This window comes from Carassius carassius, chromosome 7 (genome assembly GCF_963082965.1).
Source record: "Carassius carassius chromosome 7, fCarCar2.1, whole genome shotgun sequence".
Lineage (NCBI taxonomy): Eukaryota > Metazoa > Chordata > Actinopteri > Cypriniformes > Cyprinidae > Carassius > Carassius carassius.
In genome coordinates this window covers 7,726,228-7,738,228 of record NC_081761.1, presented here as the reverse complement: position 1 = coordinate 7,738,228, position 12,001 = coordinate 7,726,228, and the positions used below count along the sequence as shown (strand labels likewise).

At 36.9% G+C, this 12,001-nt stretch overlaps 1 pseudogene; it reads left to right on the top strand.

The window, feature by feature from the left end:
* The first annotated feature begins 10,729 nt into the window (after nt 1–10,729).
* LOC132143235 (carbohydrate sulfotransferase 12-like) overlaps nt 10,730–12,001 on the top strand; it is a 30,862-nt pseudogene continuing 29,590 nt past the window's right edge.

Genomic DNA, 12,001 nt, shown 5'->3' with positions numbered 1-12,001 from the left:
TTACTTGTTAAACAGCCACTGATATTTTGGTAGTATTTGCATTGGTTAATGAGTAAACAAAACAGTTAATCTTTTTTCAGTAAATGCTGTATATTATTTTAAACCCATGTATGTATTCACACACGTGTGTGTGTGTGTGTGTGTGTGTGTGTGTACAGAAATGGAAATGTATTTAAAATAAAAATACAAAGTACTGAAGTGGAAAAATATATTTAAATATAAACACAAAATACTACCTGCAAAAATGTATTTAAATAAAAATACAGTTTTTAGTATTTTGAAAAGACATAAAATATATGTGAAAAATGGCCTTTCAGCGAAGTACCACTATTAAGAATGATAATTATAATTTTATTAACGTATCCTGCATGTGCTGCAGTTATGTTATCTGTCACTGTAAATGCTTGAACTCTATAACACAGAATTGATTTTGATTGGCTGTCAATGTTTTTAGCATTCATCGGTAGGATACAATTTGGTCTGAAAATGATTTGAACAAAATTGTGCCATTATTGTTATAGTTGTGTTATGGACTCTGCTATTTGTTTAGATTTAAAAGTGTATAGAACCATATCTGGTCCCACTTTATATTAAAGGTACAGGTTGTAGGACCTGCCACGAGAGAGCGCACTACCAAAACAATAACATTGTTTGATGACGCTAAGAAGGAGCGTGGAATGATGGGATTTTTTGTCTTCTACCCAACCGCTGACGGCCATCAATCAAACTGAAAGATAAATCATGGATTTTAAGGTCCCGTTCTTCGTGATCCCATGTTTTAAACTTTAGTTAGTGTGAAATGTTGTTGTTAGAATATAAATAATATCTGTAAAATTCTAAAGCTCAAAGTTCAATGCCAAGCGAGATATTTTATTTAACAGAATTCGCCTACAAAAAACGACCCGTTTGGACTACATCTCTCTAGTTCCTGCAGTAATGATATCACTAAAACAGTTTTTCGACTAACCTCCGCCCACATGAATACACAAACAGGGGGGCGTGGTCTTGTTGCCTTCCGACGGAGAAGGAGGAAGAGTTGTGTTTGTCGCCATGTCGTCGAAACGCTGTTATTTTCATCTCGGAGTCCAATCACCTTTGTTTGGCCTTCCCAGGGACACTGTACTTAGAGATCAATGGTTACAATTTATGTTTAACTCGGTTCCCGAAAATTATAATCCACATGTAAAACTATGTGCAGCACATTTTGCTGAGGACAGCTTTCTCAATCTCAATCAGTTTAATGCCGGATTCGCACAAAGATTATTCCTGAAAGATGGAGCAGTTCCCTCTTTGTCTGGAGAAGGCGTTGTTTATGGACTACAACAGGTAAGTGTATTTTATTATTTAAATTGGTGCGTTTAACAGTTTCTGTAACTTATTACACATAGTGCAATGCTGTTTAGCTTTGTTAAATAGATGTTAGGGCTGTGCAAAAAAATCAAATGCGATTTTCATGCGCATCTCGTCAGTAAAAACGCTCCTGTGATTATAAGTACATCTCCAGCACATGTTCCTGCCCACTTGCTTCTCAAAACTAGCCCAATAGCGTTTCCAGGTGGGCCGTGTGCGCTAAGCTGGTGTCGAATCACAACACAGGAACCGCTGGCACAATCAGAACTGGTTACGTATTTCTGGAGGGACTTTTAAGGAGGGACTTTATAGAACAAGGAAGTCATCAGCCCGTTTTTATGACAGTGAAAACAGCGGTATACAGATAGGCAAATTGTGTGAAAAATACTGTTTTTTTACACGCGAAACATGAACACATGTTATATTGCACACTGTAAACACAATCAAAGCTTCAAAAAAGCACGAAAAACGGGTTCTTTAACGGATGAGGTAAAGTTTTATAAATGTTGTGTTTGATGTCATAATTTTCAAACGCGAGTTCAACGATTTGCGACTAGAGACGCGATGCCCCGCGTTTGGCATGTATGCCCCATAATACTTATCTTGTTGATTGTTATAATAGCATACGTTTTCTGTAAAGACACGAATCAAAACAACTCACATGTCGAGTAAAACACAAGCAAGATCGGCATCTCTTTCTAGCTAAAGTTTGTAGCGAAGCTCTCTCCAACTAGAAAATGCAACACCGATATTGATCCTCGCTCTTTCTCTCCTCTTGTCCCAAACTCTCCAAACTAGTGGTTTTTGGATATTTTACTGCAAATATCTTACAAATTGTACCAAAAATTTAAGTTGCCTTAACTACTATGTACTTCAGAAAATAAGGCCCTGTTTACACTACTGCGTTTTTGTTTTAAAACTGCGTTTCATAATTAAAATGATCCGTGTTTACTCTGGCGTTTTATACACTTCAGAAACGATCTCCATCAGCACTATATAACCGAAAACGCATGTCATGTGACCATTCATGCACACTGGGCATCCGTGTGAAAATATAAACAAGTCGTCGGTTGCTAGTCACAGGCAGGTTCAACAACGAGCATGATTACTGTATATATTTTTTTGAAAGAGACATTTCGTCTCTGTAGCCATATGATATGGGGTTCCATTTGTGCCAAAAATGAGTCGACTGCTTTGTGCCTTTGTACTATACATTTGTCTTTGTCTACAGTCATTGCCTACTTGTTCCAAGAAGGGCTCGCTGCAGCCTGCGGTGGACATCCAACCCTGCCCACGTCCAAGTGTGATGTAAACGAAAGCCATGCCCATATCAAATACGTCACCTCATGTGATTTCCTCATCCCTGTAGTGGGAAACCCGGAAATATGTAGAAGAAATTTATGGAAGTTTAGGGGATCTAAATAAAATGATATTGTCCTTCGTTTTACTAGTACTAGGCTAAAATGGCACAACTTAAATCTAATATCTATATAATATGTCTAATACATGGGGCTGATTTCCTAATCATAACAGCCCTTAAAACGCTTGTATTGATTAAAGTAGGCTAATTGTTAATTAAAACTTTTAAACCTTACCTTGTTATTTAAATGAAATAAATTCACATTTATTAAGATCGATTTTGACCTACCCAAAATTGAAATGCATCTAATTTAAAGGGGACAATTAGATTTTGGTATTGTAAAAGTATGCAAAATTATTGTAAAAGTTGGTATTGTATAATTGTCATTTAATTTTCTAAAAATGTATTCCACTTATCATAAAGTGTTAACATTTGAATGAAAGAATTAACAGCTCCCCATATGCAGTAGGCTCAAATACTTAGGCTGAATTAAGATTGCATTAATAGATTATATAAGTAACATGACATTGACCTTCAGGCCTTGTTCATCACAACTCGATATGAAACATGTCCAGGTCCTCCACACACTTAAAGATGAATGAAAAAGGCAGCCATTGTTTCATTGGGTATTTTTTATTTACTATTTTACAAAAATAACTACATGTACAATTTAAAAAAAAAAATAAGTTTAAGTTCAAAAGTTTTTGAACAGTAATATTTTTATTATTTTTTGAAGTCTCTTCTGCTCACCAAGCCAGCATTTATTTGATCCAAAATACAGCAAAAACACAGTAATGCGAAATATTTTTACAATTTAAAAGAACTGCTTTCTACTTGAATGTATTTTAAAATGCAGTTTATTCCTGTGATCAAAGCTGAATTTTCTGCATCTTTACTTCAGTCTTCAGTTTATTAACATAATAATAATAATAATAATAATAATAAAATGTTTTTTGAGCATCTAATCAGCATATTAGAATGATTTCTGAAGGATCATGTGACTGGAGTAAGTCACCTTTGAAATCACATAAGAACATGCAGTGTTTCCCCTAGGTTTACAGCTTTGGGGGGGGGGGGAGCGGGGAGCGGGAGCGGTGGGGGGGGGGTTGGAAATCAAACACTTAAAGGAATCATGGTGTTCATTTGTTTCTTTTAATGGCAGCAGTGAATATATTAACTGAACAATTATTTGAATTACATTAAACTAAAAATTGGAAGATTTATTTTTATGTAATTTATCCACAAAGTGTGCAGCTTTTGTCACTGCAGTGTATCTTTCTGGGCTTCTGGAAGAACATTTCCAGAGCCTCTTGATATGGGAAGTCAGAAATGTCTGGCCCATTTATTGAGATCCGCATGCATGCTGCAAGATGGTCTCCTTGCAGCCTATTGCGGATGTTTGTCTTGACCTGCAAATGCATTAACTGTTAAATGTGATAGCTTAACATATAGCTAAAAGCAGCAAATCCTATTGTGAAAAGTTTGTATTACCCTGTTCATGGTTGAAAAGTCCCTTTCACAGTTTACACTACTGACTGGGACCGTCAGAGCAATAGAAGCCAGCAGGCTCATTGTTGGGTACAGGGCACCAAACTCCTCATATTTTGAAGACAGTTCAGACAATATTGCCAGCTGTGTCTTGTTCTAAAAAAAGGTTCAAAATGACATCAGTAACACAGTGTAGTGTTCAAGATAATGTCATGTAAAAATGTCACATTTGTAAGTTACCTTAAGTGGACCTGAGACCACTTGCTCCTTGAAAGAAGCCCATTCTTCAAGGACTGTTCCAAAATCGACACAGGAACAAAACTTCTCTACCAGTATCCTCAGTTTTGTGTGTGCAGTGTCATCAGGGAGTGTAGCTGCTTGTGGACCGAGTATTCCAAATGCAGCCACAACTCCAACCTCACAGAAACGTCTCTCGAGATGGGCAATGAGGCCATCCAAATATGGATCCATCACCTAATCAAACACATGAAACATGTTAGAAAACTATTAGGATAAATAAAACTGTGCAGCAGCTATATTTAATTTAGATCAATAAAGTCAGACAAAAGCCACATAATCATAACCTGTGATTGAAATCGTTGCCAGTACTGCTGTCTGTCTCCTGCATTACCCCCTCTTCTCCCTCTTTCCTGTTCAGCAGAGATGCAGAATGCACCCAGTCCTGAAGGGTCTTCCAAATTTTGGGTCAACTTACTCAGGTGTGAGCCAGGTTGATGACCACCAGAATCTTTTATGCCCTTTATTAAGGCCAGGGTGACTGGTACCTGGAAAAAATAAGCATATTGACTTAAGCATAAAGAATAATTGTGGTACCCTATAAATAAAAATAAATAAATAAGATAAAACATTGAGCTGAGTTATTTAAATTACCTGCTCTTTGATTGCCAGGAACATGACATCCTCCTTTTGAAAGAGCTTAGAGAGGCGTGCCAGGTGAGGGAGCACATCAGCTTGCAGATGAAGGGCGGCAATGAAGCGATAGGTGGCAAGGAATGAATAAAGTCCCTTAGCAGTAGGACATTTGCGGGTCTCTACTTCGTCTGCCAAGGCACCCAGTACAGCAGTTATGTTCCTTAGGAGGTTTTTTACTGCTTCATGTTGGGAGAGCCACCGTGTGTCCTTTACTTGCTAGTCAATGACAGAAAAAAAAACAGTTTAAAAAATGAATATAAATGCAAGTAAAGTATTCATATGTCATTTTCTTTTAGGCATAACTTATTTACCTTCACTTTCAGCTCACACACACCGAGAATCTCTGCAGCGGCTTTCAGAGAAGCAGAGCGGTTTGCACTGTTTCTGAAGTACAGGTGTAACTGTTCCAAATGGTCTCTAAATGTAGCCATGTAAGGCACCTCTTCAGATGCATTCTTACAGGCTAGAGCTAGCCTATGTGCAGCACAGTGGACACTTAGGAGCTGTGGCCATTCCTCTGATAACTGTTTTGCTACTCCATTTTGTCTTCCTATTAAATACATTTGTTTATTAATTTAACAAGGAACAAAATATTGAAAACAGTTTAATTATTTATAAAAAGAAGGTGACACCTGTCATTACAGCAGCACCATCGGTTCCAAGGCCAAAGATTAGGTGTGTCGGTATGCCCTTCGTGTGAACAATATTTTTTAGTGCTGCCACTATTGAATCTGCTTTCCCGTCAGTAAGGCAAATCAGATCCAGGAATTGGCAGAAGACCTTACCCGCATTGTCCAAGTATCTATATGTAAAAAATTATACATTTTTTACTTTTCAATGATCTGTTATTTAAATTTTATTGGTCAATGAAATGTTGTTACACTTTGAGTAGATCTACCTCACATGAATGTCAAGCTGTCTGCACACAGATGCATCTGTGGTCTCATCAATCTCCAAGCCTATGGCTCGTGACTGAGAAATATCTCTCAATATTGGCTTTTCAATGACATTTGCCAGAATTTCAAGCATTTCATCAATTATTCTGTGTGATCTATAGTTGGTGCTTTTGCCAATCTAAAAAAGTGAAAAGATGTTTGACAAGTAAATGCAGTATGAATTCTTTAACTAATTTTATGTAAGAAACGTCCAATTACTTGTCCATATAGGGATCACATAAGACAAATAAGAAATATGGTAAACATTTACAAAAGAAACTTACATTGAGCTTGTCAAAATAGGTGCAGCCCAACAGATTAGCTAGTTGCAGCAAGGCTGGATAGTTGGTGTGGTGGGCTATTTCATGCTTTATTAGCCAGTACAAGCACTTGAATGCCCCCACCACAGCTTCATGTTCCAGGACAACTGTGGGCTCAAATGATGCAAGGACAGTGTTGCCTGAAATTATATGCATCATTTGTAATAAAGAATCAAACATATTATTGATCGAATCATAATAAAATAAAATTACCTGCTATCAAACTTGACTGGCGCTGACAGGCTGTTCTGTGATGCTCAGATGCCATATGTTTGTCAAGTTTGTCCTTTCTGTAGGACTGGCAGGGAGACTCTATAAATGGCCGGGTCTGGTTTCCTCTCACAACCGCTTGTTTATGCTGTCTACATATTCGACAGAACATTCCTAAAACCAAAAAGAAATAATTTCATTTTCATTCTTTATGTGCTATCTATCTATCTATCTATCTATCTATCTATCTATCTATCTATCTATCTATCTATCTATCTATCTATCTATCTATCTATCTATCTATCTATCTCATAAATTGGTTGTCTGGGAGCGTAGCTTCGTAAACGTTAAAAAATGGTAACATAAGATATCTCTTTAAAAAAAATAAATTAAACGTATTTAAATATTTTTAAAATTGACTTTTGCAAATAACCTTTGTTAAATTTATAGAAGTATTTGTAAATATTAATGGACCAGAGCTTAAATAGTTTTATTTTTTAACTAACAACTAAAAAAAGATTTATAAATACTCATTCATTGTTCGTTAAGTAAGGGATATGTATAGCAACGCAGCTGTTATAGCAAATAACAACCCCGACATCTCTATAACAACCGCCTCGCTATACAGTACATTATCCCCCTTATTACATGGCCACCTACAAAATAAAAAAATAATTTGACACAAATGATTGATTTAAAAAGGAGTTTATTGATTTAAAAATGATTGTATTGCTTCCGCTAAAGAAAATAGTCCGTTCCGTGTCCATAGCAACGCTCTGTTTTTCATGGCAACGGTGTGTTATACTTCGCAGCGGTCTGTTATCAAGAAATAACAGACCGCATTCTATATTGGAATTCAACCAAGCCATGTAATAATGTTAGTTAATACATTTATATGATAAACAGATTTTAACTGGGCTTTTTTTTTAGAAGTTTTCTTTTCTATGATGCATCATATTGGAGAGAATAATCCTGTCAGACGCAGCACTGCTGTGAACGCGCGCTGTTCTGAACGTCATCACGTGCGCAGGACATTCCCATACATTACAACACAGAGCGGCCTGCAAAGCGTATTAAATATCTCTTGTCTTATTTAATCAGCAGATTTACAATGTCCTGACTAAAAACATTTTAAACACACAAATGTAAATAGCAAGCGGCATGTAATTCATTAATATAAATTTTATTGTTAATGAAATTACAGGTTTCAGTTACCCATCATGTATTACCACAATATATTATGAATAAGTTAATTGGCAAGTCATGTGTTAGATGAGAACCCTGCTGTCACATTTATATGTATGTATGTATTTAGTTAGTTACTTACCAAGATCAGTCTTGTACAGCCAAGGGGAGTATTTCCCCTCTGACAGCCAAGCTGGGTCAAAACCTGTCATCCGGTGATGATGACTGGACTTTTGATGATTGTCAGGGGCAGCAGGATGCGCAGCACTTAGACTTGGACTGCTACTCGCAGTAGAGCGAGTGTTGCCATCTTTAAAAAACGCAAATATTTTTGTCTGGTTTAAATCTGGCTGACGCGACATATTTCCCGCCGCGCTGTCCGCTAGTGCTCATCTGTATGTGACGCAAGTGTTTGTTTGTTTGTGTGTGAGTGAGCACGCGTGTGTGAGTGAGCGCGCGTGCGAACTAACTCGGATAACTGTAAACGCGCAAAAACAGACAGAAAAGACATAGGCCTACCATCGTGGAAATAAGATAAATAACATATTACTTAAGGGCTATTTAGTTTGTTTAATAAAATAAATTGTAATCTGGCGCTATAAAGAAAATCAAATCAAATTTACTTGACCTTCAAGGGGGGCGGGGCGAGCCGTTAGGGGGGCGGGGCGCCCCCCCTATATAATGGTAGGGGAAACCCTGACATGAATTTCATCACTGCATTTGCAGGAATTGTAAAAAAAAAAATTCTTATTAACTCACGAAGCAGCCTAATGCAATATTTATACTCTAATAGCTTATCTTTCCCCACACACAGTGTTGGGGAGTAACTAGTTACATGTAACGGTGTTACGTAATTTAATTACAAAATTATTGTAACTGTAATTAGTTACAGTTACTAAGACAAAATGAATAATTAAATTACAGTTACTTATGAAATTTTTTATGATTACAAAGGGGATTACATTTGAATATTTACACACATCCACATACACAACTGATTTCTTTCCCAAATTGCACTGACTATTCTGAGACATACCGCCCTAATAATTTCCGGGATGCGGAAATGCAGTCTGGTTCGTAGAATCCAGTCATAAAAACGAAATGCCTAACGCGGACGGAATATGCCACATTTTGGATGACTAAATCAAAAGTAGGTCAGTACACTTGAATCAAAACATGACATGGACTAGTGTCTGTGAATATAAAGCCCCAAAAATGCAATATATGACTTGCACATTCTGGATGTCTGTGGAAATCAGGCGCGGACTGGACACCGGGAGAACCGGGACAATTCCCGGTGGCCTGGCAGCCGATTTTGCCCCACTATTTAATATCATTATTGTATAATTGCCTGCCGAATGTACTAAAGCGATCATTTGCGAATCCGCCATTTGATAATTAAATCTCTAATAAGTCATGAATTGTTAGTCATGACTCGCGCGCTCTCCGCGCCTCCGCCAAACGGTTTGGATCAGACTCCGAGTAATCAATGCGAGAGAGAGAGAGAGAGAGAGAGAGAGAGAGAGAGAGAGAGAGAGAGAGAGAGAGAGAGAGAGAGAGAGAGAGAGAGAGAGAGAGAGAGAAGTAGAACTACTGTTCAGGGTTTCAGGTCAGTTTCATCTGTAAAGATGCTTTTTTGTCTTTGTTTTTTTATTTATTTAATCAAGCAGCAGCACGTTGCTCATCAGTCATCACTCAAAATACTATATAAAGGACATCATTATTTTCTGTTGTAATTAGATGAAAAAAAAACGATTTTTTATAGGTTCAGGGGGAGCTACGACAGACAACAACACAACCCTTACGAAAATTAACATTTTAATATTTAACTATAAATACAGAGAAAATGGTTACAATTGTTTAACTGTGATAACCAAAAATGTAAAATTATTTTACAAATGTATTTATTTAAAAATAAATACAAATCAATTTGCAAAAAAACAAAAAAAAAACAAGGTTATTTTACTTTTATATAGGCTAATAAAAGCATGGTAATTTTTTGTAAGGGAAAAACATGACTTGTGTACAGTATTAGGATTTTTCTATAAAGATATTGTAGTATTGTAGAGTATTGTATTGTAGAGTATAGTTTTGTTCAATCTTGAGTATTAAAGTCATGAGAGAGATGGATAACAGGGCAAAATAAAGAGACTGAAGAGAAAAATGGAAGTGAAGGTGCAGTTCAGGAGAGAACTTATAATTATTTTGCATGTCCCCAAATTAAAGATTTAAACCTTTTTTTATGTCAGGTCCATACAAAAAATAGTTTCGTCCATGAATTTGTTTGTATGAGTTTGAATTTTCCAGTCTGAATTTTTTTCCCAGTCCGCCCCTCTTGTAAATTAATGGCAAAGACATGGTTTCATTTACTACACATAGGCCTACTGAAGCTCGCAGTGTTTTCAACCTCTGCTGCCTCAATATAGGAGTACACGAGCACATAAACATAATTTCTAGAACTGCTCTGTGTCACTTCATGTGCATTTTACTTATTTTGAGAAAACTATCATCATATACAGAGACAGCAGTTTCTAAAAAACTCCAATGTTTCAGGAGTTTATTACACAGAATACGTCACATGCTTATTAGATAACTGTATTTAAGTTGATGTATATGCTTTTATTTATTATTCTTTAATTTTACAAATTTAGAAAAGTAATCAAAAAGTACTCAAAAGTAATTAGTTACATTACTTTAATAAAGTAACTGAAAAAGTTACACTACTATTACATTTTAAACAGGGTAACTTGTAATCTGTAACCTATTACATTTCCAAAGTAACCTTCCCAACACTGCCCACACATATGAACTGTGATCATGCACAATGAAAAAACACTCAATAATTAAGTCCGTGAAATGATAGAAAAGACAGATGCATTATCTGTGTTAGTCAATTCGCCTCATTTGCGCTAACTGGACGCGCCCATGCCACGCTAAACACCTCATTCATGCCGCAGGACCTCTACATCGACTTAACATTGAAATCACTCACGGCAGACGCTCAAGAGTGAGTAATCAAAAAACCTTTTCTTTAGCCTCAATTGAGTGAAACACTGTATGTGTATCTTTGGCCATTCTCGGTGTGAGTGGGACACTACTCTGCTTGTCATCATAGAAACAGATAATCAGATTGTGATGTTTATTCCCACTTCAGTAATATGCTGAATATGCTCTTGAGTGCGAATTACAAAGTTTTTTGAAAATGCTTAGTTTTATTTTAGTTTTTAGTAGTTTTAGTGTTAGTTTTAGTCACATCTTCTATACAGAACTCACACCCTATACAAATACCACAGCTGTACAGATTTTCAGGGAAAGGAAATGCAGCTGAACGAATACGCTGCGTATTTTAAATAGCGTTAAAAAATGAAAGAAAATTTCTGTCCCTTTGGGGGATACTGGGTCTTCATTGGGGGGTATAGTACCCCCCAGTACACCCTGTAATTCGAACTATGAATATGCTGCCTTCCTTTGTTTTGACCATGGTTTCGACACACCGCTCCACTGCAGTGTTGCCAACTTCTTTCAGTGGAAAGTAGCTAAACCCCGCCTGAAAAGTCGCTAAATGTTGCTAGATGACGTCATGTGCTAATTATCATATTTATGACGTAAGTGTGTCGTATTGTATTGCCTCCCTATGCTCACAAACTGCATTTTAATTCAGCCAAATTCTCAATAAAACTGTTTTTATTACTATATTTTAATGTTTCTGTTTTCAGACAATGGAATGAGTATTATAATGACTGAAACATGGTCCATTAAGACTACATAACCAGCTCTCAAACATTAATCTGCACTAAAATCCTATTCACGACATTGTCTAATGAAATAAAATACACATATGATAAAGTCAGTGGTTGTGCTGTGACTAATGTCGGCTATTCTTGCTTGTAAAATATAGTTAGAAGCAACAGAATATCCTTTTTTTTTTTACTGAAAGTGCTGCTCCTCTCTGCGCTCGCCGAACACAGCAGATGCAGAGGGAGGCTCGCGCTGGGAAAGAGAGACCTCGCGCTCGTGCGGCAGCACCAGAGAGTCTCAGAGACTAAATAATGATTGTCCAAAAAGTCGCTAGATTTGTCGCTAGTCACTTTTTTGGAAAAAAGTCGCTAAATCTTGCAACAAGGTCGCCAAGTTGACAACTCCAGCGGACCGGCTTCAACCGTCTCGCAAGTGTTGATAGGCTACAGAATTACTCGTGAGGTGTAACCAATCAGATAGCG